The 25,336-nt window shown below is 44.9% G+C and overlaps 1 long non-coding RNA gene across 3 annotated transcripts in view; it reads left to right on the top strand.

Annotated features, from left to right (window-relative positions):
• LOC146855814 (uncharacterized) overlaps positions 1-25,336 on the top strand; it is an 82,475-nt gene that overhangs the window by 5,545 nt on the left and 51,594 nt on the right. For all 3 annotated transcript variants that reach the window (XR_014981398.1, XR_014981396.1, XR_014981397.1), the window contains exon 2: positions 5,350-5,427. This is a non-coding gene — a long non-coding RNA (uncharacterized LOC146855814). The remainder of the gene's footprint in view (positions 1-5,349; positions 5,428-25,336) is intronic.

Here is a 25,336-nt window from a genome sequence, read left to right as displayed (position 1 = left end):
AATGGCCCTAAAAACAAGTTCTAAATTTGTACAAAACATAAGTGTCAGGGCTCTTGTCAGGAAGTCACTGCTGCTTGCACCACATATTGTCCCTGCCATGCTGCCAATGATAGTGATAACACAACAACTGACCATCACACTCCTACAAGTGTGACAATTTGGACTATTACAGACCCCCTAAGCTATACGAATTGCTTGGGCAGAAGGTGATAGTCATTTTTTATTATTGCATATTGAATTCGTATTGTCATCTCTAAATTAGCCAGTCAGCGCCACCTTGTGGCAAACTGTCACAAGCGCCAGTGTTGACAATTAAGGGCCAGTGCCGAGCACCGGAAACCACCGGCTGAAATTAGGCACTGCTAACAACTAAACTGCCCTTAATTATTTAGAAAATTCCTGGCTTTCTGGACCCCCTTTTGGCCCTAAGCAGTAACATGACATTCTTCTGGGTTAGCTGGAGATCAGAGTACCTCTGATCTGAACTTCTTGTCTAAAGTTCCTTAAACTACCTGTCTGTTGTGTTGCTGAGTTTGTCAACACAACTTTCAAAAGTTAGCCTTTGGCAGAAGAGATTGGACCAACTCTTACACATACCGCCCTGCCTCATCACAAAGGCACACATACTCACTGACACACAGACCTGCATTGACACACATTCACAAAACACTGTCACATTCAAGGGCCCACAGCTGTAACACACTTCCTGTGGAGTTTGTGAAATAGAAGAAGGACTAGCTAGATTAAGCTTTCTTTGAGTGGAAGGCTTCATTTACTTGGAAGGTTTTTGATGGACGACCTTAGGTGAGATTGGTGATTTGTAGGGGCGCAGTCAAAAAGCAGGCATTTGCTTGACAAAAGGTAGTCCTTTGCAATTTAAGGATGATGTGGTGTCATGATATCGTTGTTGACATATCGGCATCCACAATATTGACTCACACTATATTGTCAAGATAAATAGACGTGGAGCAATACAGACTACAGTAGGAGTCACCATGCCTTGTGACTCAAAAGAATTCTTCAAAGAAAAAGCATTTGCAATGCAATAGGTCTCGCATTTGCAAAAGCTATTGGCATTGTTCATGACAATGCCTTTTTTATCTATTTTATAAAACAAACACATAAATAAATGCCATTATCATTTAAAATGCCAATAGATAGTGTTGCATTACTATTACCAATGCCAACTGCTCACACTTTTATAATGCGAGACCTATTGCATTGCAAATGCTTGTTATACCTATACTTCTCATTCACTTCAAATGAAATCTCGAACAGCGGAATTTCACCCTTAATTGATACAGTTATTCCCCGTGTACCTGAGATCAACTATACCAATCGTTTATCACTAACACATAAAAGGAAGTCCTTTTCCATAAGATGTTGTCAACGATGTCTCAACAAACACCACAACACAGCAGACAACTTACTTACTGTCTTCTACACTCAGGCCACTATGTGGACATATATTATCCCGGAATCTTAGGCCACAAACTGACCCGTAAACAACTTCAACTTCTTTGCATTAAGCGCTACAATCATACATGGACTTTAATCATGATAAGGACTGTGATCATTATATGGACTTTAACCACTTTGTCACTTCGCTCAATCAACACATAGCCATTTTAAAGACTGCATTCTTAAACTAAAGCAATCGCAATGCGCAACCCTATTAATACTCACACTCCGTTTGCTGCTACAAGTCGTCATAATCCGTCAGTTACTCCATCAATCCATCTGCCGAACCATAGGATTTGGGCTTTTAGACTGGACAGGGCAATCTGATTTGGACACCTTAAACACTTAACATCACTATACAAAAAACACTACGCTGCTACCAAGTTCTGTTAGCGTGGGAAGCTTTTACTCTCATAACCTAGACCTCAACACTCCTACTGGGCCCATGGAGTAGGATTTTCACTTTGGACTCAATACTTCACCTCAGAGTCGCATGGTCCTACGATGGACCTTCTCTGTCGTAGTGAGGGGTGAGGAATCAGAATGTCCAACTGCGGCTACCCAATGAGGATGATGTACCGTTTGTAGAGGGCCCAAATTTTATTTTTGAAGGTTGTTTCATCTAACCTCTGGCTACCTATCACACTTGTTTGGTCCTCAGATGGATCTTGTTCTGTGCTGAAAGGGACTGGATATTTGGAGGATGAGCAATTATCAAATGAGGACCAGGAATAAGATAATTGCTACATTCAAATGTTACTTTATGACATTTAGAAACTCAAAGTACCAACTAAAAGGATATCAATCAAATGATTTATCTACAAGGAAATAATGAGCCAGAATCAGCAGAATTTAGTTTAAGTTTCAAGGTTTAGTCATCCATTCAGAAGTAAAGAACATTACATTAAACAGCATCCAGCCCTAAAATAAAACTAGTATTGGGTTTAATAAGCAAATTTAAATTCTCCGAGATGCAAGGATGACAAGGGAATTATCATCCTCAGCCGAGGGAGATTTTGGATGTCTATAGCACATGGATCAATAGGGAATCAGTCGAGTCTCATACCAACCCTTAAGAAAGTTCAGTAAGTTCCAAGTGAGCAGTGCCAGTTCATTAAGGACAGTAATCTGTCTCAGTCCGTAGCTGCAACACCAAAGTCGCAGCATGATGATAACCCTTCAGCCGAAGAGGTTCCACTGCGCTAGCATACCGGTTAGCAGCAGATCGCAGTATTACGTCACTGTTCACGCTGGTCCTCAGATGTCTAAGCCGTCAATCTCACCGCTGTAAAGCTGGCTGCACTGCACCCTCAGTTCCAAGATCTGAACAATTATACTCCAAAGGTTTCCGGGGTGACACCCCTTGACATCATCAGAAATATCAGACCACTCTATCCTATTGGTCATCTTCCATAGGATGAGGATGATGTAGTTGGTAAAAATTATACAAACACAGAAAGGTAGTTCCTCAAAGGTCTCGTGGGATCCACGTGGTCAGATCAAAGTGCCCTCACACACATGGTGGGGTGTCATGCTTTGTCATTGGGCGCTCCTCGTCAGGCCGGTGCTGAAATGCCTGACGGGCCTGTGGGCTCTTTAGCGGAGATCTTTTTAATCATCTGACGCTGTATGATGAGTGCCAGTGAGGGGGGTAGGGATAGGGTGGTGAGTGAAGTGAAGTGATATAAAAAGGTCTAAGGAGGCCAGAAAAAAGTTTTTTTAATGGGGTGCTGGTTCTTTTGACTTATTAAAAGCAGTGGTGCTATTTATGGTAATAATATACTTTGACAGCGAAAGTGTAACAAAATTTATATTTTAGTTAGATATAGTGGGATCAACATGTTTCAAGCCTTCATCAGGACCTAGATATTACCTACCTTATGTGGAATTGCAAACGAGCCCCTTATTTTTTAGCAGGTCCCCACATTTGGAAATGAATAGAACAACACCAGCGGGTGATTCCAACTATAGGAGAAGAGAAAGAAAAAGGGAAATGGATGGCCATGAGGGAACTGCCGTCAGACCTTTATGCAAACTGAAACAGTTCAGATTTAGCATAACAGATGTAGAGCTCCCCTAGGGGTGGAGCGATCACATTCCAAGGATTTCTTCTTACATTCCCTTAGTTTTATTAAAGTAAACACACAACACACTTGTGGAGTCACACACTATTTACCCGTAGCATCTAGGAGTGTAGGAATATATGTGACTGGCTAGAAAGAGACACATACTTTGTACCCGTAACTCCGAGGAGAATATATGTATTGGAGTTAAAAACAAAAGTAAGGTACATCAATGGATGCTGAAATTAGTTTAACTTACCACAAAAACAGGAAAGATAGGCCCCTTGGGTCTCGTAGAGGTCAGCGGTTTAGCTGTTTAAGGAAAAGCTGGTACGGACCACATAGTATCAATGAGTAGAAACATTGATGTAGCTAGTAAAAATGCTGATAAACACAACATGGATAATAACTCACGAAATCCTTACAAGGACATTGTCCGGGACCTACCCTACGCTGCCAGCCTGTAGATGAGGGGTAGGAGGGCTGGCCTGGTTTTTATCATACTGGAAGCCGGACAGTTGTGATCAGGTGCGGGTTTTTGTTTCTGCGCTTTTTGAAAAGGCAGGCTCGCTTCCATGCCCGAAGGTGGAAACTGAGAAAGGAATCCATTGGATAACCTGTCATCAACAGATATTGTGGCAATGTTGATCATGTGCAAGGTTGCACTGTTATCAAGGTACCGAAACCCTCATGTTTTTGTTGGCTGTTGGGGGGGTAGGGGGGTCTCCATGTCGGCACTTACTGTCTGCTCTATTGGTGCATGATGACGTTGTCTCTGTATAGATTTCATGTACATTTGGTAGAGTAGTGGTGGCCATTTTGGTGTGGTATCTAAGTAAGTGATGTCCCCATCTTTCGTAATGCTGTGACGCCGGTCTAGGTCCGAGCATTCAAGGTCCGTTTATTGAGGCTGTGATGACGTGGTCTGTCTATGTGGGGTGCACAGACTGATGGCGGCCATCTTAAAATGGTCAGGTATCTGGTATATGTATATGTGGAGTCGAAGGGGGCATTAAAGTCAAGTTTGTCTACAGTACTTGTATTGTTCCTAAGCATACCTTGACGGTGGTTTCTAAATTATCAGGTATATGGACAAGAGGGGTCAGCGAGGGGCAATATCACCCCTAGTTTGTTTACATGGTAATATTGTTCCTAAATATACCTCTATGATGGTTCCTAAATTCTGGGCTTTTTCATGTTAGTAGTGAATGATATCATAGATATTATGATATACGTGTATAAAAAATTGTTTCTAAGGTCAATGAGTCCAAAAAAGTACTCCTTCTTTTGTAATGGTAACCTTGCCCTGATGCTCTTTTATGTAATACCTATTCAATAGGTAGGCAAGTCTGTTAAAGTAAAGGAAACCTCCTTCTTGTTAATGATTCAGATTCAGGAGGGGGTGTTGTATACCTAAATGGGGTCATGTTTCTGTATTACGCTTAATCCAATTGGCGGACACACCCTACGTCATTTGGAATTCTGTATACGTATTTAACACACTTCACCGTGGGAGACGGGCATTCTTCTTCCCTCGGGCTGTTGACTGACAACCTGTGATTTCCAGCTGTTATTGGCTTTCGTAATTATAATAAATACATAGATACATATTCATTGTGTATGGTGTATTATTTCCGCACCATTACACTTCATATGGCGACGAGTTCGGGATCTTGAAGTTTATCAAAGGCCTACATCAACTGACGTTCCTGGCTGGGGAAATTCATGATGTCTACTGATAATTATTTTCAGGCAAGTTACGAAGTAATCTGTTCGTGTTTCATTTAATTGGATCGTAATTTTTGTCTATTCTCCTTCTTCGTAGCGTTTAGCTACCGGCAAGGATTTGAAAAGAAAAAAAAAGTTGTCTGCATAACTGAAGTTCGCTGAAGTCTTCTTCAAGGCAAGTTCCTACATATTTCTATTATGCTTGTAAATCGTCAAGTGCTTAAGTTTGGGCATTTTGTCATTTATGTTCAGGCAACGTATTCGTGAGGTATCGTGAATTAGAAGTCATAACGGAATACAACAGGGGGGAATAGGCATCCACATGTACAATAGCTCTAGTCCTGTAGTGGTTGGTCCTTGTGGGGTTCTTTAGGGGTGCTCGAGTTCATTCCCCGGGATTTAATCATTGGGCCCAATAACATTTGGGGATAGGCGGAATATCCAGCATTGTTCTTTCTGAAAAAGTGTCGCTTTTGTCCACTGGTTATTGGCCAGGATGGTCCATTTGAGGCAGTTCGGGTGAGTAGGTAAAAAGTATACAATCCTCAAGAATTGAGTAATTCAAGTTACGTAGTTCCCTTAAACCAATTGTAAGCTTAGCCATATGAACAATGGGATATTTCAGAGAGTACAGTTAAAATATGCTTATGAATTGTCGATAGTCCTTTCTCAAGCATCTGATCAGGTATGTAACAGTTTTAGTTGCAAATACAGTTAAACTGTGCTGAGGATGTCAAAGGAAACAATTGAGAGATAGAATACAATTGGTAACTTTGCTAAAGGTTTCCACAGAATTGTGACTATTCAGTTCACAGGTTCACGTTTGGAAAAGGAAACAAGATTTGAGGCCTATGTGAAATACAGCTCATAGACGATGAATTATGCTGAACTATGAATCTTGCATTGAATAGCAAATAATATTAATCACACAAATAAATGTGTTAATAAACACTTCAGGCAAGTCATAATTATTTCATGTAACTATTGGGTACTCATAACATTTTACAAATGTCAACGTTACACACATATACAGGAAAAGTACATATAAATCTTCTTTGCATTTATGTTATTAATACACACAGGTTTTAAAGGTACATTTGAAGAAAGATTCGCAAAAACAACTTCAACTGAAACCCATGTATCACCTACTTTTCTCTTCCCATTTTCAGTGTATGTTACAACAAGAAATAATTATTTAGTTCTAGCACATAAAACACACTTAGAATAATCATAAAATATAACATAAGCTTACTTTAGCATTCCGCATGCTTTTATGATGCAGTATCTAAATCAAAGTTGTATTTTGTCGTTTTCCAAAAATGTGAAGCCTAACACACGTCTGCAATCATTTATAATTGGTATTGTCACGATCGTTTCTTTCTTGTATGTCACAAAAGTTGTTAAGGGAAATCTCTGCTCTATCAATTCCCCCTTTGATGGTTAATAAAGCCATCACACTCTTATCTCTTATCTGATGTCACATTTAGCGCTTGGACGCCTCAGGGCAGCTACCCGCGCTTTAGAAATCCGAATTCATTCATTCATTCATTCATTTATTGTGCTGATATTTTCGAACGTTTTAGCCTAGATTGCTCTAAGGTTTTTAGTTTGTCATAGTAACCACATTGTCTCTCTTCTAGTTCAATTGCTGATTTCTTTTGCTTCAATCCTCTAGTTTCTTTCTTTGCTTTTATGTGTTTATAGAATTTGATAAACATTATTATTATTAGTATACAGATAGCAATAGTTAGTATGGGTGTTAATATTTTTCCAACTAAACTACCTCCCAAATTTGCAACCCATCTTTCCATAGAAGTAAGCCCTTTCCCAATTGATACCCAAGCTCCATCAGCCTTATGTTCACCCAAATCCTTTTCGAAATAGGTATTGTTGCTGATTTACCCCCACAAATCTTTACTTTTGTCAGGAATATAAGTACAACACTCATGAACTTTCAGCATTCGGCAGACCCCGCCCTCTTTTGCAAGAAGGCTGTCTAATGCAAGACGATTTTGTAACACCATAGATCTGATAGTAACCATTTCAGTATCTATGGAAAGGAATCCTCCAGCTGTATCAGTTGATAAATGACCAACTACAGTGGAAAGTTTTGGAATTTTGTGAGAATTTAGAATCACCCCCAACTGATGGCATTATTGCACCAAATATATCCCCAATTACCTCAGAAGCACTTACTCTCCTTCTTAAGCGTATATGCTCAAATTACTTGGTTCCATCTCTTTGTCCCACATGATCATTTTTTGGAAATACTATTCCCATATAACAGCATCCATACCAATGTTTTGGTAGCCTATAATTGGCATTTTCCCACAGATGTAATATATTCCAGGAAATACAGGATCTACTCCCTCAAGATACAAGCCCGCCCTCCCACAATTTGTAAAGAGTGATCACATTCGCTGGAACCAACAAGTTTATTGTTAAATTCAGTTCTACATCGTAATATGCATAACTTTCCTATATGTTGCTAATGTAGACCCATTGCAGGTTGTGTATCCCCCTTTTTATGTACAGTTTCTCTGTGTGCCCAGGGTGGGACTTTCGATTGTCCTTCCGCCTTTTTCTTTATCTCCCTACGCTTATCTTCGACGGAATTTATAAAGTCCTTTTCTACATTATGTAAGACGCATGTTAAGTTATGTCTGTGTGCATAAACTGTATCTATAGTTTGTGCTGATTGGAAAAACTGACCCATTACTTCAGCCATCTGTGTGTCTGGTACAATATTTATGTTTTTCTTAATTGGTACTTCAGAAAATACAAAATAACAGTTTGAATAGTAATATTGAAATTACCCTTTGCACTAAAACAAATGTATCACACCAGATGAGATTCCATAAAGTAACAGGTAAGTAATGGTAAGTCACCCCCTCTGAGACAGAAGTAGGTAGTTGCATGCATACATAACAATCCTGAGCAACCATGGTGTCCACGTACTCATACAATAACTTTGTAAAAATGTTTAGAGAGAAATGAGTACTAGATTGATCTTGATGTAGCGTTTTGTCTGTTAATATGTTAGGTACGACCTCGTCATTTTTTTGTCCAAATGGTTTAGTAACAGAAGTGGGTTTAATATTATTTTTTATATAGCTATGATAAGGAAGATTTAAGACAATAAGGAACACAACAATAACTATCGAAAAAGCAGCTATCAAGCATGCACATATGTGTTTGCGTTTTATCGATACCGGGTTTGAATTCACCCCTTCGCCAGAACTGAATTTCATGATTCCTGTTAAAATTTCCCAGAGGATGCTTAATATAGCATTATATTTGCAGCAAATGTTTATTATTGTGCTCTTAAGTGAGTTTCTCTTTATTTTCTCTCACCGTCACAATTCACAGGTTTCAGCTTTTCTGGAGTATATCATTGTATTTTCTTCTCTGCAGATTTTTGTAGACCTTTCCATTTTGCCTGCTTTGATATTGTCTCTTTGGTATGACAGTTCCTCACTGTGGTTTTTCTGAGCTTAAATCTTCTAAGCAAAAAGCACGGTATGCTTTCTCCCAGTCATTGGCTGCGGCCAGATAAGTCCACTCTGGTGCAGCGTATTTTCGATTTGGTATTTTGACTCTTTTCAACCTTCTTACTGTTGGTTCATCATCATCAGTGTCGCTCTGTTCTGATTGACGCGAGACTTCAATAACAGTTGTGGGTATCTACTTTCTGTCCCGATTTGCATCAATCTGCTGGTTCTTTTAGGCCAACGGTCTCCGTCTTACCATTCGCGTTTCAGTTGCACTGTTTGCATCAGCTGGGTCAGAATCTTATCTAGTCACATCCCTTTCCCCACAACCCTCATTACCAACAGGGACTGACTCTCTCTGACCCTTACTTGAACCAGTACTTCGAGACCCAGTAGCTGGCGCCCTCTCTACTATTTGTCGGATGTCTCACTGTGACGACTGGTACATCCACTACAGGTTCTGCACCTTCAAGGGGACACGGAACTTGGCGAGTGTGGGGAGCATGTACCTAATTAGACAGACCACCACATTTGACAGCAGTTGTGGTAACAAAGATCACCTGGTATGGCACACACCAACGAGGCTTCAAACACAATTTGCATACGTGTTTCTTCAACAGGACCCAGTTGCCGGGACTAAGGTCGTGGCACTGCCACTGTCGAGGTGAAGTGGCAGCTTCCCCAACCTGCTGGGACACAGAACGTACCACATCAGCCAATCCTTTACAGTAATCAAGTACCAAATCATCAGTAATATTCACTAACTGATTAGCTGGGTCTGCAGGCTGTCTCATAGCCCTCCCCATAATGATTTCATGTGGGGACAGTCCAGTTCTTCTGTCTGGGGTAATTCTCAAACTCATTAGCACCAAAGGCAAAACATCAGGCCATTTCAGAGATGCGTACACACACACTTTTGCCAGTCTGGATTTCAGCATTCCATTAACCTGTTCAACCACTCCGGATGTTTCTGGTCAATAAGGACAATGTAACTTCTTCTCAAGTAATATTGTGCAAAGCATCCTCAAAACCTCATTGTTAAAATCAGTCCCTCTATCCAATTCCAAAGTAGTCAGAAAATGAAAACACAGTAAGAGTTCTCTAAGGAGTAGTCTTGCTACAGTTAGGCTGCCATTATGCCTTGTTGGGCAGGCTTCCACCCAATGAGAGAACAAACACAATCACCAAAGCATATTTCAAACCATTGCAAGGGGGCATTTCAATGAAATCAAGTTGCATCCTATTAAACAGTCCTCCAGATCTGCCCACATGACTCATTGTGACCAGTGTTTTCTTTCCCACATTTTGCTACTACACATCTCTGACACAGCACTTCTGCAATTGCTCTAAATCTGGCGTTGTACCATGTTTGACGAAAGAGACGCATCATAGCACCCACACCTCATCTTCCTGTCTTTATGTACATCATGCTTTAATTCACCCTTGTCTTTCAGTTTCTGGCACTTCTCCCTGCAAGCCTATTATTTCTTCCCATGGTTCCACAGTTGACAACATCAGCCTGAATTCTGTGCCATCAGTTTTCTTCTTTAAGGGGTCTCCATTAAAAATGCATGAATTTAGCTCGCAACAGCACATGGTCTCGTCCGCATAGCAGTTACTGACAATTACATAATCATTTCCCTGTCAATGGGCTGGGTACTTAACCACTTCAATTTGGGTGGGCAGTTGTAATGACAGCAGTAGATTTTTCATGCTCTCTCTGTTTCGGATGGGTGATCCCGAAGAGGTCATGAATCCACGCTGAGACAACAATTGCCCAAAATCATGGACAACCCCTGAAGCCATATTGTAACTCTCAACGCTTCAGTAATTCTGCAAGCCCACATCAAGGCAACCAACTCAGCAACCTGGGCAGAATACACTCCTTGCAACTAGGAAGCTTCCATCACTCCCACAACAGTACAGACGGCATACGCAGCTCTCAAGTTTCCTTCTGCCCCTCGCAAATATGATCCATGACCAACACATGATCTGATTCAGGTAATTGAACATCCAGAATGTCCGGTCGAGGCTTGGTACATAACTCAGTCAGATCCAGGGAATCATGATCAATCATGATCTGCTTCATCAATCACAACTTCATTTCCTGGCAGGGGCATTAATGTAGCCAGATTCAAACGTGTACATCGCTTCAGTGACACATTCTCAGCACCCAAAATCACTTGCTCATATTTTGTTAATCGGCTACTGGTGAGATGTTGGATTCAAGTACAAGGAAGCAAAATCTCAGCAGAATGTGGCACATGTACTTTCAATGGATGACCCATCACAATGCTCTCACACTGCCCCAAACTCACACATGTGGCAGAAACGGTTTTTAGACATCCTGGCAAACCTGCAGCTACAGGATCTAATGTAGCTTAAAAATATGCAGCAGGCCTGCGCGCAGTTCCATACATTTGCATTAAAGCTGACAATGAGCAGCCTTCATACTCACTGCAGAACAGAGTGAAACTCTTGTTTAAATAGGGCATTCCCAAAGCTGGAGCTCAACACAGACTCTTTCGCAGTTCATTAAAAGAGCGCATGCATTCATCGTTCCATGGAACTGGATCTGATACATCTTTGTGTGTAGGACTTTGAAGTGGTTTGGCTTTCAATGAAAAATTTGGAATCCATTGTCGACAATAGCCAATCATTCCCAGGAACATGCAAACTTCCTTTTGTGTGCTAATAGGATTCATCGACAGAATCGCAGTAATCCAATCCTGTGACACCTTTCTGGCTCCTTTTTCAATGTGACGTCCTAAGTAAACGTCTTCTCTACTGCAGAATTGTAACTTGCTGGTGACAGTTTATGTCCACTTACGGCCAAATGATTCAGCAATGCGATGGTGTCGCATATGTAAGCTTCCTGAGTACCTGTCATTGACTTGTGCCAAGCCTTCTGTTCAATTCCTTTTTGGGGAACAATAAAGGGAACAATTCGGTTTGCACAACAGGTTTCATCCCAATAGATTTACTGGACTAGAATCATTTATCAAACATTAGTGCAGGTCCTCAAATGAGCCAATTTGTACCTTAACAGGTCCAGTTACAGGATTTGACATTAATCGATTTGAAACTCCTACGACTTGGATTCTTTCTCCCGAGAGGGGTAGGTTGGGACTTTCCGCTGTTCTCACAGTGGAATGGGTAGCACCAGTATCAACAAGGAATAAAACAGGCATTCTGTTTACCTTATCAATCACTAGAGGGTAGCTGTTCCTAAAAGAAGAGTGGACCAGTTGAGTCGCAGGACGGATTGGTGACCGGGAAACTGTCAAGGAGTGTCAGTTGGAAAACTCTTACAGGGGGAAATTCCTCCTTTTTAGTGAAGTGCCCTCACACACCCAATGCGAGTGTCATGCTTCATCATCGGGCGTTTCTCATCATGGGGGTGACGCTGCAGTGCCCCACGGTCCCCGCGAGAGGGCTTTTTGTCGGAGATCTTTTTGAGGAACGCCGCAGTGGTGAGTGGGAGTGTGTGGAGGGTGTAGTGCTAAGTGTGTTACAAATATCACACTGGTACCCTGGAGAGACTTTATTCTGGGGTCCGTGTAAATTGGTTAAAAACTGGAGTCAAGTGGAGTACTCTTGACAGGGTGGACAGAGTAGGGGGTATTCTCCTTTCGCGTATTCGTAGTGCTAGTGTTGATCTGAAATAGTGGTATCAGGTCGACATGTTTCACGCCTCTCGTGGTCCCTAGTGGATCCAGTGGAGTTTCTTCAGGACCGTGCAGCAAGTATATAAAGGAAAGAACAAAGGGGCTGGGACGGCGACACCCAGTAACCCTCTATTTATACCTAGATTCAGGTGTGGTCGGGGTAACCCTGCACCCAATTGGATATGACCACTTTATTTGCGAAATCCGACCTACAAGGGGAGAGAAAAAGACAGCGACAAAACTTGTCCATCACAGACAGAATAAATATCATGCATCATTTAGATCATATTACGTTCGTGGTCAGGATAATTTAATGCTTAGCTGAGTAGACCATCTCAGTGTGAGGGTGGTTGTAGTAGAAAGTTAAAAAAGTATACACAGTACACATGCCCAGAGCCAGTAGGGAAGTGAACTGGTCTATTGCTCATCCCTGCCTTCATAGGTGTGGCAAGCAGCCAAACGTGTAAATAACAGCAAGCCGGTAGTGGAGTGAATTGGTATATTGCTCATCCCTGCCATCGTAGTTGTGGCAAGCAGTCAAACATGTGAATAACAGCATGCCCTCACACAAGGGAAGCCTGCCCGGGTGTGGTGAATGAGTCAGTGGTCAATATTCATTAAAAAAGGCATGCACGGTGAAGTGGGCCGATATCAGCTCAGGTTGACACATGATAGTGGCGTAACATGCACTGAACATTGTACAGACAGACACACAAACATTAATAACCATACCCCACGAGTTGTCAGGGAAGGCTTCTTCAGCTAGGAGCGCGGTTTTAGAGAAGTAAACCTAAAACGGATACAGCGTAAAAGTTACCACTGTGTGATCGCGGGTTATTAGTGTAAGAGGGTAGAGGAAGCACCAATAAGGTGAAAGTAGCAGTAGGAGAATACTAACATTGACCTCCCATAAAGCAAACTGGTTACCTGCCCTCCGCTGCTCAATCGCTGGTGGGAGGAAGGAACCTAGCTGCCACTTTTAACCACATGGATCATCCACGTGTCAACTTCCTGAAGCGGATTGACGTGGGGGACTGGCGCGTAAAGTGACATACGTGTATGATCTAGGTGGCGGCCATATTGGATGTGAAGACCGCACGTGAAAGCATATAGCGCGAGTCGTGGCTGTAGTCTGGGTAGAATTTAGCGACGATGATGTGAGTATGGAGGGGAACAGAGCGAGTGTGAGCGCTCTTATGTAGGCATATTTGGCGGCCATATTGGGTAGGTCAGCTGTGTGGCATGGAGTACGTTATTGTGTAAACACTAATAGGCGGTCATGTTGGGTGTGAACCAAAGGAGAAAAAGTCCTAATACTGTAACATGGGAGGTCAAAAAGTGGTTTTACTCAGCAGAATAGTAGAAAGCTGGTCAGAGAGGTATAGTGGTTTTCTATAAAGAAGAGAACCTGACTTAGCAAAAAAGCTAGTTGGAGTGATAGAAGAACCCAGTCATAACGTTCCAAAACATGCCTGTGAAGTCAGAACAAGTGGTGTCAAAGAGGAGGAATGTAAGTCTGGACTGGAGTGGCTCGTGAGCAAATTATAAAAAATATGACCACTGCCAACCTCTCCTGTGGGATGGAACAAGCCAAACAGTGTCGCTTGGTAGGGGAGAGTAGGTTGTAGAGCAAAGCCTCTACCAACAGCGGCTAGTGAGGTGGGACCTGTCTGCCATCTGCACAGTAACCGGCTGGAGACTGGCTAGTTGATAAATTCGGCCCATGGTATATCATCATTAAGGCCTTGTGTATTGGACCGTAGACGGAAAACCAACCGTTGCTCTTGCAAGAACAGGGTTCTGGTTGACCAATGAGGTTTGAAGTCAATGATGGTCCATTGAAGGTTATCCTGCATGTGGTGCATCTCAGAGAAATGGCTTTGCATTCTCATGTAGTTTTCTTGCAACGGAACGTGCTCCGATGCTACTTATCGGCACTTTTACAGGTCTGATGGTCATGCCCACATAGCCGAAATTGCAGGGACATGTGATCAAATACACACAGTTTTTAGTATTGCAGTTCGTGTGTCGTTTTTGATGCCATGGCCTCTGCAATCCTAGGTCTATATACTTAGTCGTGTTGGTGAGATGGCATACTGAGCATGATCCACATTGGTAATGTCCTTCAACAGGTGGTAAGGCCCATAGGGTGGGTTGTTTTGTCAGTTGAGTGCATGGGCAGGTATGTACCAGAAGGTCCCTCATATTCTAAGTACGTTTAAAGGTGAAAAGAGGACTAGGTCCTGGCGTGAAGTTGCCCGTATGGAGGATCCCCCAATGCTTTTTAATGGCCTTCTGTACTCTGTTGGAAGAGGGGGTGAAAGTAGTCACACATGTAAGCGTGTCTGTGTGTCTTTTCTCCCTACTCTCCAACAGGCATTCTCTGTGGTTGTTTTTGGCTCTTTTGTAGGTGTGCTGGATGACCTTGGGAGGGTAGTGGTGATCCTCTAAGTTGGATCTTAAGGTGGTCGCCTGTCTTTCATACTCGGTTATGGTGTTGCAGTTCCTACGTAAGCGAAGGAACTGGCCCACCGGAAGGTTATCCCTAAGTGCTTTCGGGTGGTGGCTGTCGTATAAGAGAAGGCTGTTTCTGTCCGTTGGTTTTCTGTAATTGGTGGTAAAGATTTTCCCATCTCGAATAGAAATCGACAGGTCAAGAAAGGGGATTGTACTTGTTGACCATGTGCTAATGAATTTTAAGAATGGGTTGAGTGTGTTGACCCAATCACAGAAAGATGCACATTGGTCAGTGTTACCACTCCAGAAAACCAGGACATCTTCGATGTACCGACGCCATATCAGTATGTTGTTCTGAAATGGGTTGCTCTCGTGTAGAATGTGTTTTCTCTCAAAAGGCGCCATGTAGATGCAGGCCAGGCTCAGGGCAAAAGTTCTCCCCATGCTGGTCCCCTGTACCTGATGGTAGCTTTGGTTGTAGAAAGCAAAGAAGTTCTCTTTAGGAGCTATGGAGGCACATTCAACAATGAAGTTGATCGGGGTGTTGAATGACCAGGGTTTTTTTGTGTGGAGGATTTTTCCATGACTTCAAGGGTGGCGTCCTGAAGGATGTTGGTGTACAATGCCTCCACATCCAAGATCATGAGGATATTAATCTTGTCTGATGTCGGGAAAGTTTCAATCAGGTTCAGGACATCTGTTGTATCCCTGAGGTAGGTAGGGGTCTCCATCACCATCAGTCTGAGAAAGAAATTGCAAAATTCTAAATTTGCTACGTGGTTCAAGGAGAGACCTGAAACAATCTGCTGGCCTGGTGGGAGGTCCACTCCCTTATGAATTTTAGGGAGGATATAGAAATATGAGATCCTGGGTTGGTCATTAATCAACCGGCCTCTTGTGTAGTGATCCAGCCTTCTGTTTCAGCTTCAGATACCAAACTCCTGAATTTGGTGGCAAGACGTTCTTTTGGGTTGACCTCAATAGTGCGGTAGTAGCGGTTATTGGCCAGTAGTCTTTGGCATTATTCGTTATAAGTGGTAACATCCTGAATCACAATGGCACCGCCTTTGTCGACTGGTTTTATCATGATAGTGGTGTCTTCCGTAATACCTTTTAGTAGGGTCCTTTCCTGTTTGGATAGATTGTTGAAAGGACGGTCATTGGTCTGGTTAGACACATCTTTGAGGATGGCCTGTTCAAAGGTGTGTATTTCGTGTGGAATCGTCACTGCTGGGGTCATGAAATGTAACTTCTTCCATATCCCGTTCCCTCTTCAGGAGTGTAGGGCTTGTTCTGAAAATATGCCCCGTAGCCTGATCTTACGAAATAATTGATGCAGTTCTTGTTGGATACGGGAAGAGTCTGCCCGCTGAGTTGGGACAAAACCTAAGCCCTTTTAAAAAAAAGGGCAGTTTCCCTATTATCCAGTTGTCAGAAAGATAGGTTCATTACGAGTGTTTTTGACCCGTCGTCTTGCTTCTCAGTGTCATCTGTGCGTCTGGCTCCTGCCAATGCACGTTCTTGTTCGCGCCTCTTCTTCTGCCTCTTCCTCTGCCCCTCCCTCTGTAGAAAAAAGTGGGGTTCAGAAATTGTTGGTATAATTGCCTCTGTTGTGGGTGAACAGGTGGTATGTTCCACATTGGTGGTGGTCCCATCTATTGTCCTGGGAAAATCTGGGGTCGGTAAGGATGTATAGGGAAGTTGTGGAAGAGAGGAGGCGGTTGGTTGTTCTGGTTACCCCTCAGTCTTGTGGAGTAGTTCCTGCCTTCGTAGCTCCAGTCACTACTTACGGATCCAGATCTTCTTGAAAGATTGCCGGTACTTTCATCAGTAGAATGTGTCATTGGTCTGAAACTGGTAATCATTCTTAATGTAGGGGTAAACCTTTTCTTGGTCGAAACATTTTAAGTCCTTTTGTAGTTTAGTGATCTTTTGTTTTGTGAGGTATTCTTTGTGTCTTTGTGTTCACTCATTTCCTCATTAATCTCGGCTAGTCAAGATTTAAATGCAGTGATGGTAATGCCTGTCTTGAGTGCATTTTCTGCCTGTGTAATCTGAATGAGTGAGGCGTCAGAGAGGCGTTTGGCTGTATTGATGATAAGTACCAGCCAATCGCGTGTAGATTTCCAGGCTATCTTGGACCATTCCCTGCGGAAGGTGAGATCTTCGAGGAAGATCCTTGGGTTGAGAGTGACTAGCAAGCCATTCGGGGCTATGTTAGCTCTCAGGTATTCCGTCATAATGGATCAATGGAGAGCTGCCTTAATCTGTTGCTTTCTGAGGGCTGTGAGAGCTTTCCAGTCCTCTGTCTTACTCCCTGTGGCTGTGTTACCCTCTGCCGCCAGTAATGAAAGTGCCCTCAAAATATCAGCTGCAGTATCGTCATCGATGCTGATGCTTGGATTGTCCATCCTGCTCTGTGTTTGTTTCAAAGTAAGTGCTAGAGTGGATGATGCTTCCAAAGATGAGCAGTGTGGAGATGTCGACCTATAATGTGAGTTGATTATGTGGCGTGGGGTACTGTGTTGTATACTTGTACAGAAAAGAAATAGAAGTGAAAATTGTCCCACGTCTTGCTGCCGTACTAAATCTCAAATACACAAAATAGGGGGACTGGGAGCAGATTGGAAAGAGAGGTCCAGTACCCGTGCTCCCTGGAGTCTGCGTATCAATCACTAGTAGGTAGCTGTTCCTTAAAGAAGAGTGGACCAGTCTAGTCGCGGGAGGGACTGGCAACAGGGAATCTGTCAAGGAGTGTCAGTTGGTAAACCTTTGAAGGGGGAAGTCCTCCTTGTTAATGAAGTGCTCTCACACACCCATGCGAGTGTCATGCTTCATCATCGGTCATTGCTCCTCATGGCGGTGGCGCTGCAGTCCCCCACAGGACGTGCGAAAGGGCTTTTTGTCTGAGATCTTTTCGAGGAACGCTGCAGTGGTGAGTGGGAGTGTGTGGGGGTGTAGTGTTAAGTGTGTTAAAAATATCACACTGGTACCATGGAGAGACTTTATTCTGGGGTCTGGGGTCTGTGTAATATAGTTAAAAACTGGAGTCAAGAGGAGTACTCTTGACAGGGTGGACAGAGTAGGGAGTATTCTCCTTCTGCGTATTTGTAGTGCTAGTGGTGATCTAAAATAGTGGTTAAGGTCGACATGTTTCACACCTCTCGTGGTCCCTAGTGGATCCAGTGGCATTTCTTCAGGACCGTGCAGCAAGTATATAAAGGAAAGAACAAAGGGACTGGGATGGCGATACACAGTAACCCTCTATTGATACCTAGATTCAGGTGTGGTCGGGGTGACCCTGCACCCAATTGGATATGACCACTTTATTTGCGAAATCCAACCTACAAGGGAAAAGGGGAGAGAAAAAAACAGCAACAACACTTGTTCATCACAGACGGAACATAGATCATGCGCCAGTCAGATCATATTACGTTCGTGGTCAGGATAATTAAATGCTTAGCTGAGTAGACCATCTCAGCGTGAGGGTGGTTGTAGTAGAAATTAAAAAGGTATACACAGTACACATGCCCAGAGCCGGTAGGGAAGTGAACCGGTCTGTTGCTCATCCTTTCCATCATAGGTGTGGCAAGCAGTCAAACGTGTAAGTAACAGCAAGCCGGTAGTGAAGTGAACTGGTCTGTTGCTCATCCCTGCCATTGTAGTTGTGGGAAGCAGTCAAACATGTGAATAACAGCATGTCCTCACACACAGAAAGCCTGCCCGGGTGTGGTGAACGAGTCAGTGGTCAAGATTTGTTAAAAAACGCATACACTGCAAAGTGGGCCGATATCAGCTCAGGTTGACACATGATAGTGGCGTAACATACACTGAACATTGAACAGAGACACAAACATTAATAACCATACACTACGAGTTGTCAGGTAAGGCTTCTTCGGCTAAGAGCTCGGTTTTAGAGAAGTAAACCTAAAACGGACACAGCGTAAAAGTTACCACTGTGTGGTCGCGGGTTATTAGGGTAAGAGGGTAGAGGAAGCACTCATTAGGTTAAAGTAGCAGTTGGAGAATACTCACATTGACCTCCCATAGAGTAAACTGTTTACCTGCCCTCCCCTGCTCAATCACTGGTGGGAGGGAGGAACCTAGCTGCTGCTTTTAACCACATGAATCAGCCGCGTGTCAACTTCCTGAAGTGGAGTGACTCGGGGGACTAGCGCGTAAAGTGGCATACACATATGCTCCGGGTGGTGGCCATATTGGATGTGAAGACCGACGCGCGCAAAAGTATATAGCGATTCGAGCCACCTACGGTTGGAAGAAAGGGAGACAGGCGATGATGCTTCTTTAAACACTGGAACTGTTCGGAAACATAGGGAACAACCCGTAACTATGGCAAATAAAGTTTTGGGTCCAGCCGGCTCATTGGACTTGGACTACTCTTTCTCTCCAAAACTGAGTAATAATGAAGGTGGGCATGGAGAAATGTCCACGGAAGCTTCTGGATCAAATACAGAACCGCAAGATGAAATTACTCTTTCCACCATCTATCAGAGTATAATGGCCCATCGAGAGGAGACTATGGCAGAAGGGTCATGGACTCAAGGCGCGGTTCGAAAATTGCAGAATTCAGTACGCAGAGTGGCAAAGACCTGCTCAGAATTTGCAACCAGATTTGGAGAGGCTGAAGCTAGAATCTCGACATTGAAGGACGAGCTAGCACAGCAAAAGTCTATCACTGAATCACTGAAGGCTCCGAAAGATGATACAGTCTGGAAGCTGGCTGAGCTGGGAAATCACTCAAGAAGAAATAACCTAAGGATTTTGGGGGTTCCCGAAGGTTTGGAAGGTAATGACATTTGACAGTATGTGGTGAAACTCTTCTCTGAAGCATTTCCCGAACTGCCACAATTGGATTGGAAAGTTGAACTGCAAAGGGCCTATCGGTTTCCTTTTAATCAATGGAAAAAATTGGGGGATCTACTGAAAGACCTAGAGCCATTTTGATCTGTCGCAATAATTTCCTAGCTCGAGAGGCAATATATGATCTAGCTAGACCAGACAGGAAGAGAACGGGAAAGGGATGCAAATTTTTTGTTCAACCCGATTTTTGCCAGGCAACAGTCGAGAGAAGGTGGCATCTTCGACAACTGATTCCTTTATTTCAGGCGAAGGGGGCACAGATTTTTTAACTAAATCCTGCCAAATTGAAAATGATATTAAAGGGTCAGACACAATTTTTTTCTTCGGAAATTCTAGCTAAAGAATTTCTAAATTCAATTTTAGGTGGATAACTGGACATAATGGAACATAATATATTTACTAAAAGGTGCCTAATTTCCCCTGTTGGTTTGGTTTAATGCTATAATCAGATGCCTTTTTTATGTGTTTTTTCCCATCTGATTTTCTTTCCTTTTTTTGCACTTTTTGTTGGCTCTTTGGGGGGGGAGGGCTGGGGGGCGACTAACCGCTTCCTATCACAGAGGACTTTGGTCCTTATGCTTCATTTGGGAGGAAGGGGGGAGGGGGATGGGTGGATGGACATGGGGTGGTGGGGAGTGGGGGGGGTAAGAGGGTGGCACTGGTGTTTTTTGCTATTTATGGTTATGGCATTTGTTTCTATGTTAGAAAGAACACATTTTTGGATATTATCGATTCTGGTTTCTGGTTTGGGCTAGCAAGACTTGAGTTGGTGTATCTTAGGTGCAGGGATGATGGGTAGAATTCGCATTTGTTCATGGAATATATGTGGCCTGACTGACAGGAAAAAGAGAGGTTTGACAGCTAAAATCCTCCAGTTTATGCAGATTGATTTGTTATGCTTGCAAGAGACTCATATATCCTGGAATAAGCGTGGCTGGTTGAGGGATTTGGGTCTTGATATGCTATCTTGTACCAGACTAGGTACAACGACTAAAGGGGTGGCTATTCTGGCAAAACGAAGTATTGGAGGTTGTAAACGTGTAAAGGAAGATATTATAGGGCGCTGGGTCATTGTGGGAATTATGATTACTGACTGTTTTTTCAATTTACGGCTCTAATTTAGATGATCCGGATGTGATGAACCATCTGAGTGTTGAATTAGCATTATGGCCTCACCCTCTTATTTTCTGTGGAGATCTTAATATCCATTTAGATAGCGATATTGATGTAACTAGTAATCTCCTATATCAGGGAAGAAAAGTAAAAGTCTTTAAAGCTATTCAAGGCTTAATTAGGGAACATGGACTGGTGTATATTTGGCATAGGCATAAACGAGATGATCCAGGGTTTACCTTTTATTCAGCCCCACATAATAAATTAGTTTGTTTGGATTCTTTTTTCGTTTCTAACCAAACTGCAGAGATGGTCAAGATTGAGATCTCACCTACGGTTATTTCAGATCATAACCCGGTAATATTAGAACTACCGTTGAGCACTAAGATTAAAAGACAGAATCCTTGGACTTTTGAAAGAAAATTGCTGTTGAACCAGGCATATTGTGCTCATATGGCAAGCTGGATTGAAGAGTTTTTCAAGATCAACAGGAATACAGCCTCCGACTCTATGGTCTGGGATGCCTTTAAGGCCGGGGTACGTGGGGAGACTCTTAGTTTTTCTATATCCAATCAGAGAAGAATGCTGGGGGAAGTCAGGGGCTGGATTGAACAATTGAGACTAGCGGAAATCGAACTTATGCGGAAAATAGCAAGGAGTTTAAACATAGAGGATTCTCAAAAGGCTATTGTGATTTTAAAGGCAAACATTCATCAGCATTTTGGGGAGGAGCTAGCTGCTAAATATGCGCATTATGGGGCCGAAATATATGAATTAGGAGAAACTACAGGAAGGGTTTTAGCAAAGCGATTACAACAGTGGGAAGTCGCTAATCGAATCCACAGGATTAAAGACCACACTGACCAGATACAGGACTCCCCGGTAGAAATCCTGAATGTGTTTAATAGGTATTATAACCAATTGTCACAGAGGGAGAGTTAGTAGGAAGAGAAGATTTGATGCAGGAATTTTTTTTAGATCTTGTGACAACCAAGGTCACACATGACCGGAATGAGATTCTTGCAGCACCAATTACATGGGAAGAAGTGGAGGGGGCTATAATGTGTTTAGCTACTGGAAAGGCGGTTGCCCCGGATGGCATCCCTCTGGAATATTTTAGGATATTTCGGCAGGTACTCCGACAAGATTTTATGATGTTATTTCAATCTGCCAAAAGGGGCTCTATCCCTGCCTCCTGGCGAATAACAACTATAATCATATTAAAAAACAATATATAGGGGAGGAGCCTAGCGCGCAACCAAGATGGCCGCGTAGGTGCGAGGTCCCGAGGACCTCCGCGACCTCCTACATATATCCTGACAATATCCTGTCCTAGATGAGGGGACTGTGTTGGTGAGCCCGAGCTGAGGTGGCACCCGCTTTCCGCTTCCAAATTGGACCTCGGACTCCGGCGGTAGCACCGATTGAGATTTCCGGCCTTCTCCACGCCGGACCCCGGATTGGAGTTGTGGGGTGATCCGGAGGCAAAGTAAACAACAGCGGCGGGCTGGGCGCGGCGGCTCGCGTACCCCGCACTTTCACTTTCGCTTTTGCACCCTCCTTGCTGTCTCGGCGAGGTTGGGTCGCGGGGCACTGTGAGGTAGTGTGGCCCCGTTGGGGTGCCCTGCCGGCCCGCCGGCTGTGACTTGCCCCGTGGCCCAGTGGTGACCCCCCCCCGGATCCCGTGAACCGGCTTGCCCGCCCTTTACGACGTGCCTGGCACGGCCGTGGGACTGGAACCATGTCCACAAAGCAAGATGGAGATCGGGCAAAGGTGAAATCGACCCGACGTGGCGCAGTCCACCAGTCTAACAGCATGGACCGCTATACCCTCCAGAAGGGATCTCCCGAGGTGCCGCGTAGGTCCCCTGAGGGCCCGACTGATGCTCCTGCTCTGCCCGCGGACCTGACCCTGCGAGACGTGATGGGCGCCATCGCTGAGATGAAGGCCTCGGTGGACCAGCGTTTTGATACACTGGCGCAGAAAATTGACTCGGTCCTTGTGGATGTTGGCCTGGTAAGGGCCGATTTATCCAAGACTAATGACCGGGTCGATTCGTTGGCCCACACCACATCGGGCCTCACGACGGATGTGGCAGCCCTCCAAAAGGAGGTGCGCCGGCTTGGCCAGGCGAGCGCGCTGATGGATCGTCGCCTGGAGGATTCTGAGGGTCGGGCCCGGAGGAACAATGTCCGTATTCTCGGGGTGCCTGAGGGACGGGAGGAGGCGGCGGCGGATCTATTCGTAGAGGACTTGATTCTCACCCACCTCCAGCCCCGGGGACTGAGTAAATTCTTCGCGGTGGAGCGGGCCCACAGGGTTCCCGGGGGAAGGCCCAAGGCCGGAGCCCCCCCGAGGCCTCTCATCGCCCGGATTTTCAACTTTCGGGACAGAGACGCTATCCTGCAATCCTCCAGACTACAGGGGCCGGTCAGACTCGACAATATGGATATAAATTTTTATCCTGACTTCACCCCAGCGGTCCAAAAGCAGAGACTAAGCTTTCTCGGAGTCAAACGTCGTCTACGGGACCTAAATCTCAAGTACGCTATGCTTTTCCCGGCTAAGCTGCGGGTGGAGTTGGATGGCCGTACGCACTTCTTTGATCGTCCCGAAGCAGCCGGGGACTGGTTAGATACCTTGCCTGGGGATCGGGATCGGGGGGTGGGGGGGGAGCGGTGGGGGGAGAGGGCCCGCCGGATCAGGACTGAGGGACTAATATTATGCCTCGCTCTGGACAAAATTGATGTCACTTTTGACTGTTCGCCTGTTCGAGTAAGTCTCCTCCTGTGGAGGTCGTGTGGGGTCTCTTGGGGGTTCTCCCTCCTCCTCTGGGGGTTTAGTTAGTTTCACCATCTATGGGGCGACAGGCACACTGCACTTTGGGGGGGCTGTTTGGGCTCACGCAGGGGTGCAGGGAGGGGGGAGTTCTGTTGGGGGGGGGGGAGTTGGGGTGGGGTGTTGTTGTTCGTTTTTACCACAAGGCAAACCCTTTTCTGTATTGTTTTTAAGGTGCTCTCCGGGGGACGATTGATGGCTCCTGTGTGTGATGGGGGGTAGGGAGTTGACTTTGTTGTCTTGGAACGTTAATGGACTGGGGGATAGGATCAAACGAGGTGTGGTCCTGCAGTATTTGAAACGAATCTCACCCGATGTAGTCTTCCTGCAGGAGACACACCTTATTGGAAACTCTTTTTGTGCCATGAATCGGCGTGGCTATCGTTTGGTGGCCCACTCGGGCTTCACGTCGGGCTCACAGGGTGTGGGCATTATGGTGAAGAACTCGCTCCCGTTGGAAATTGATGAGGTGCGCCATGATGATAGGGGACGCTATGCTGTTTTAGTGGGGAGAATGGAAGGCAAAGTAGTGGTTTTTGTATCGGTATACGTCCCACCGGGGTTACAGGCGACCACTTTTGCAGACCTGGGGCGCCTCCTCCTGGGCCTTCCGGGGGGACTCCTAGTGGTTGGGGGGGACTTCAATGCGGTGGTTTCTGGGACTCTGGATCGTCACCCCCCTAGGGACCTCCCCCGGGCCCAGGCGTGGCTATCTGGCCTCTTGGATACACTGGGATTGGTGGACTGCTGGCGCTTAAAACATCCCACGCAGCAGCAGTACACTTTCCACTCGGGGGCACATGGTAGCCTCTCACGGCTTGATCATGTCCTTGTCCCGGCGGCCTATGCTGGGAGTGTGGGGGAGGTGCGCCATCTGGCGCGGGGTATCTCAGATCATTCCCCGCTCCTGTTCCATTTTGATGTCCTTCCGAGGGGTGAGGGCAGGGTAGTTCCCATCAATGCCTGGTACCTGCGCGACCCCACCATTCGCGCTGCTGTGATTAAATCCCTGCAGCGATACTTTGATGAGAATGTGGGGTCCGTCCCTTCGGCTATCTCCTTGTGGGAAGCCTTCAAGACAGTTCTCAGAGGAGAGGCCCTGTCCCTCATTTCCCATGCCCGGAGGCGCGAGCGGGAGGAGGTTACCCGGGTGGAGGCCGAAATTGCTGAATTGGAGGGTGATTTAGAGGGCGGAGTGACGGATGCTGCACTGCATGTCCTACAACTTAAGCAGGCGGCCTACAGGGCCCTCGTTACGGAGGCGGCCAGGGGCCTCAGTAGGGAGCAGCAGGGGCGACTGTATGATGTGGGTGATAAGGCGGGCAAACTGATAGCGTGGTTGGATAAAAAGGAGAGAGTGAATCGTGTGGTCCCGCTGATTGAGAGGACGGATGGTGTGAGTGTCATCGAGCCAGAAGAAATTGTCTCCTGTTTCGCGGATTATTTCCGCGAGGTGTATTCTCCGGTCTCTCCTTGCTCGGAGGAGGACTCCCATTCCCTGCTTAGGGATATCGCGCTGCCCTCCCTCTCGGAGGAGGACAGGGTGTCGCTGGATGCCGCTCCTACATCCGACGAAATTGCCCTCGCCATACGTTCGGTTGCCTCTGGCAAGGCCATGGGCCCAAATGGCATCCC

This window comes from Triturus cristatus, chromosome 4_1, assembly GCF_964204655.1.
Source record: "Triturus cristatus chromosome 4_1, aTriCri1.1, whole genome shotgun sequence".
NCBI lineage: Eukaryota > Metazoa > Chordata > Amphibia > Caudata > Salamandridae > Triturus > Triturus cristatus.
The sequence above is the reverse complement of the archived record's forward strand: the minus strand, read 5'-3'. Positions and strand labels throughout refer to the sequence as shown.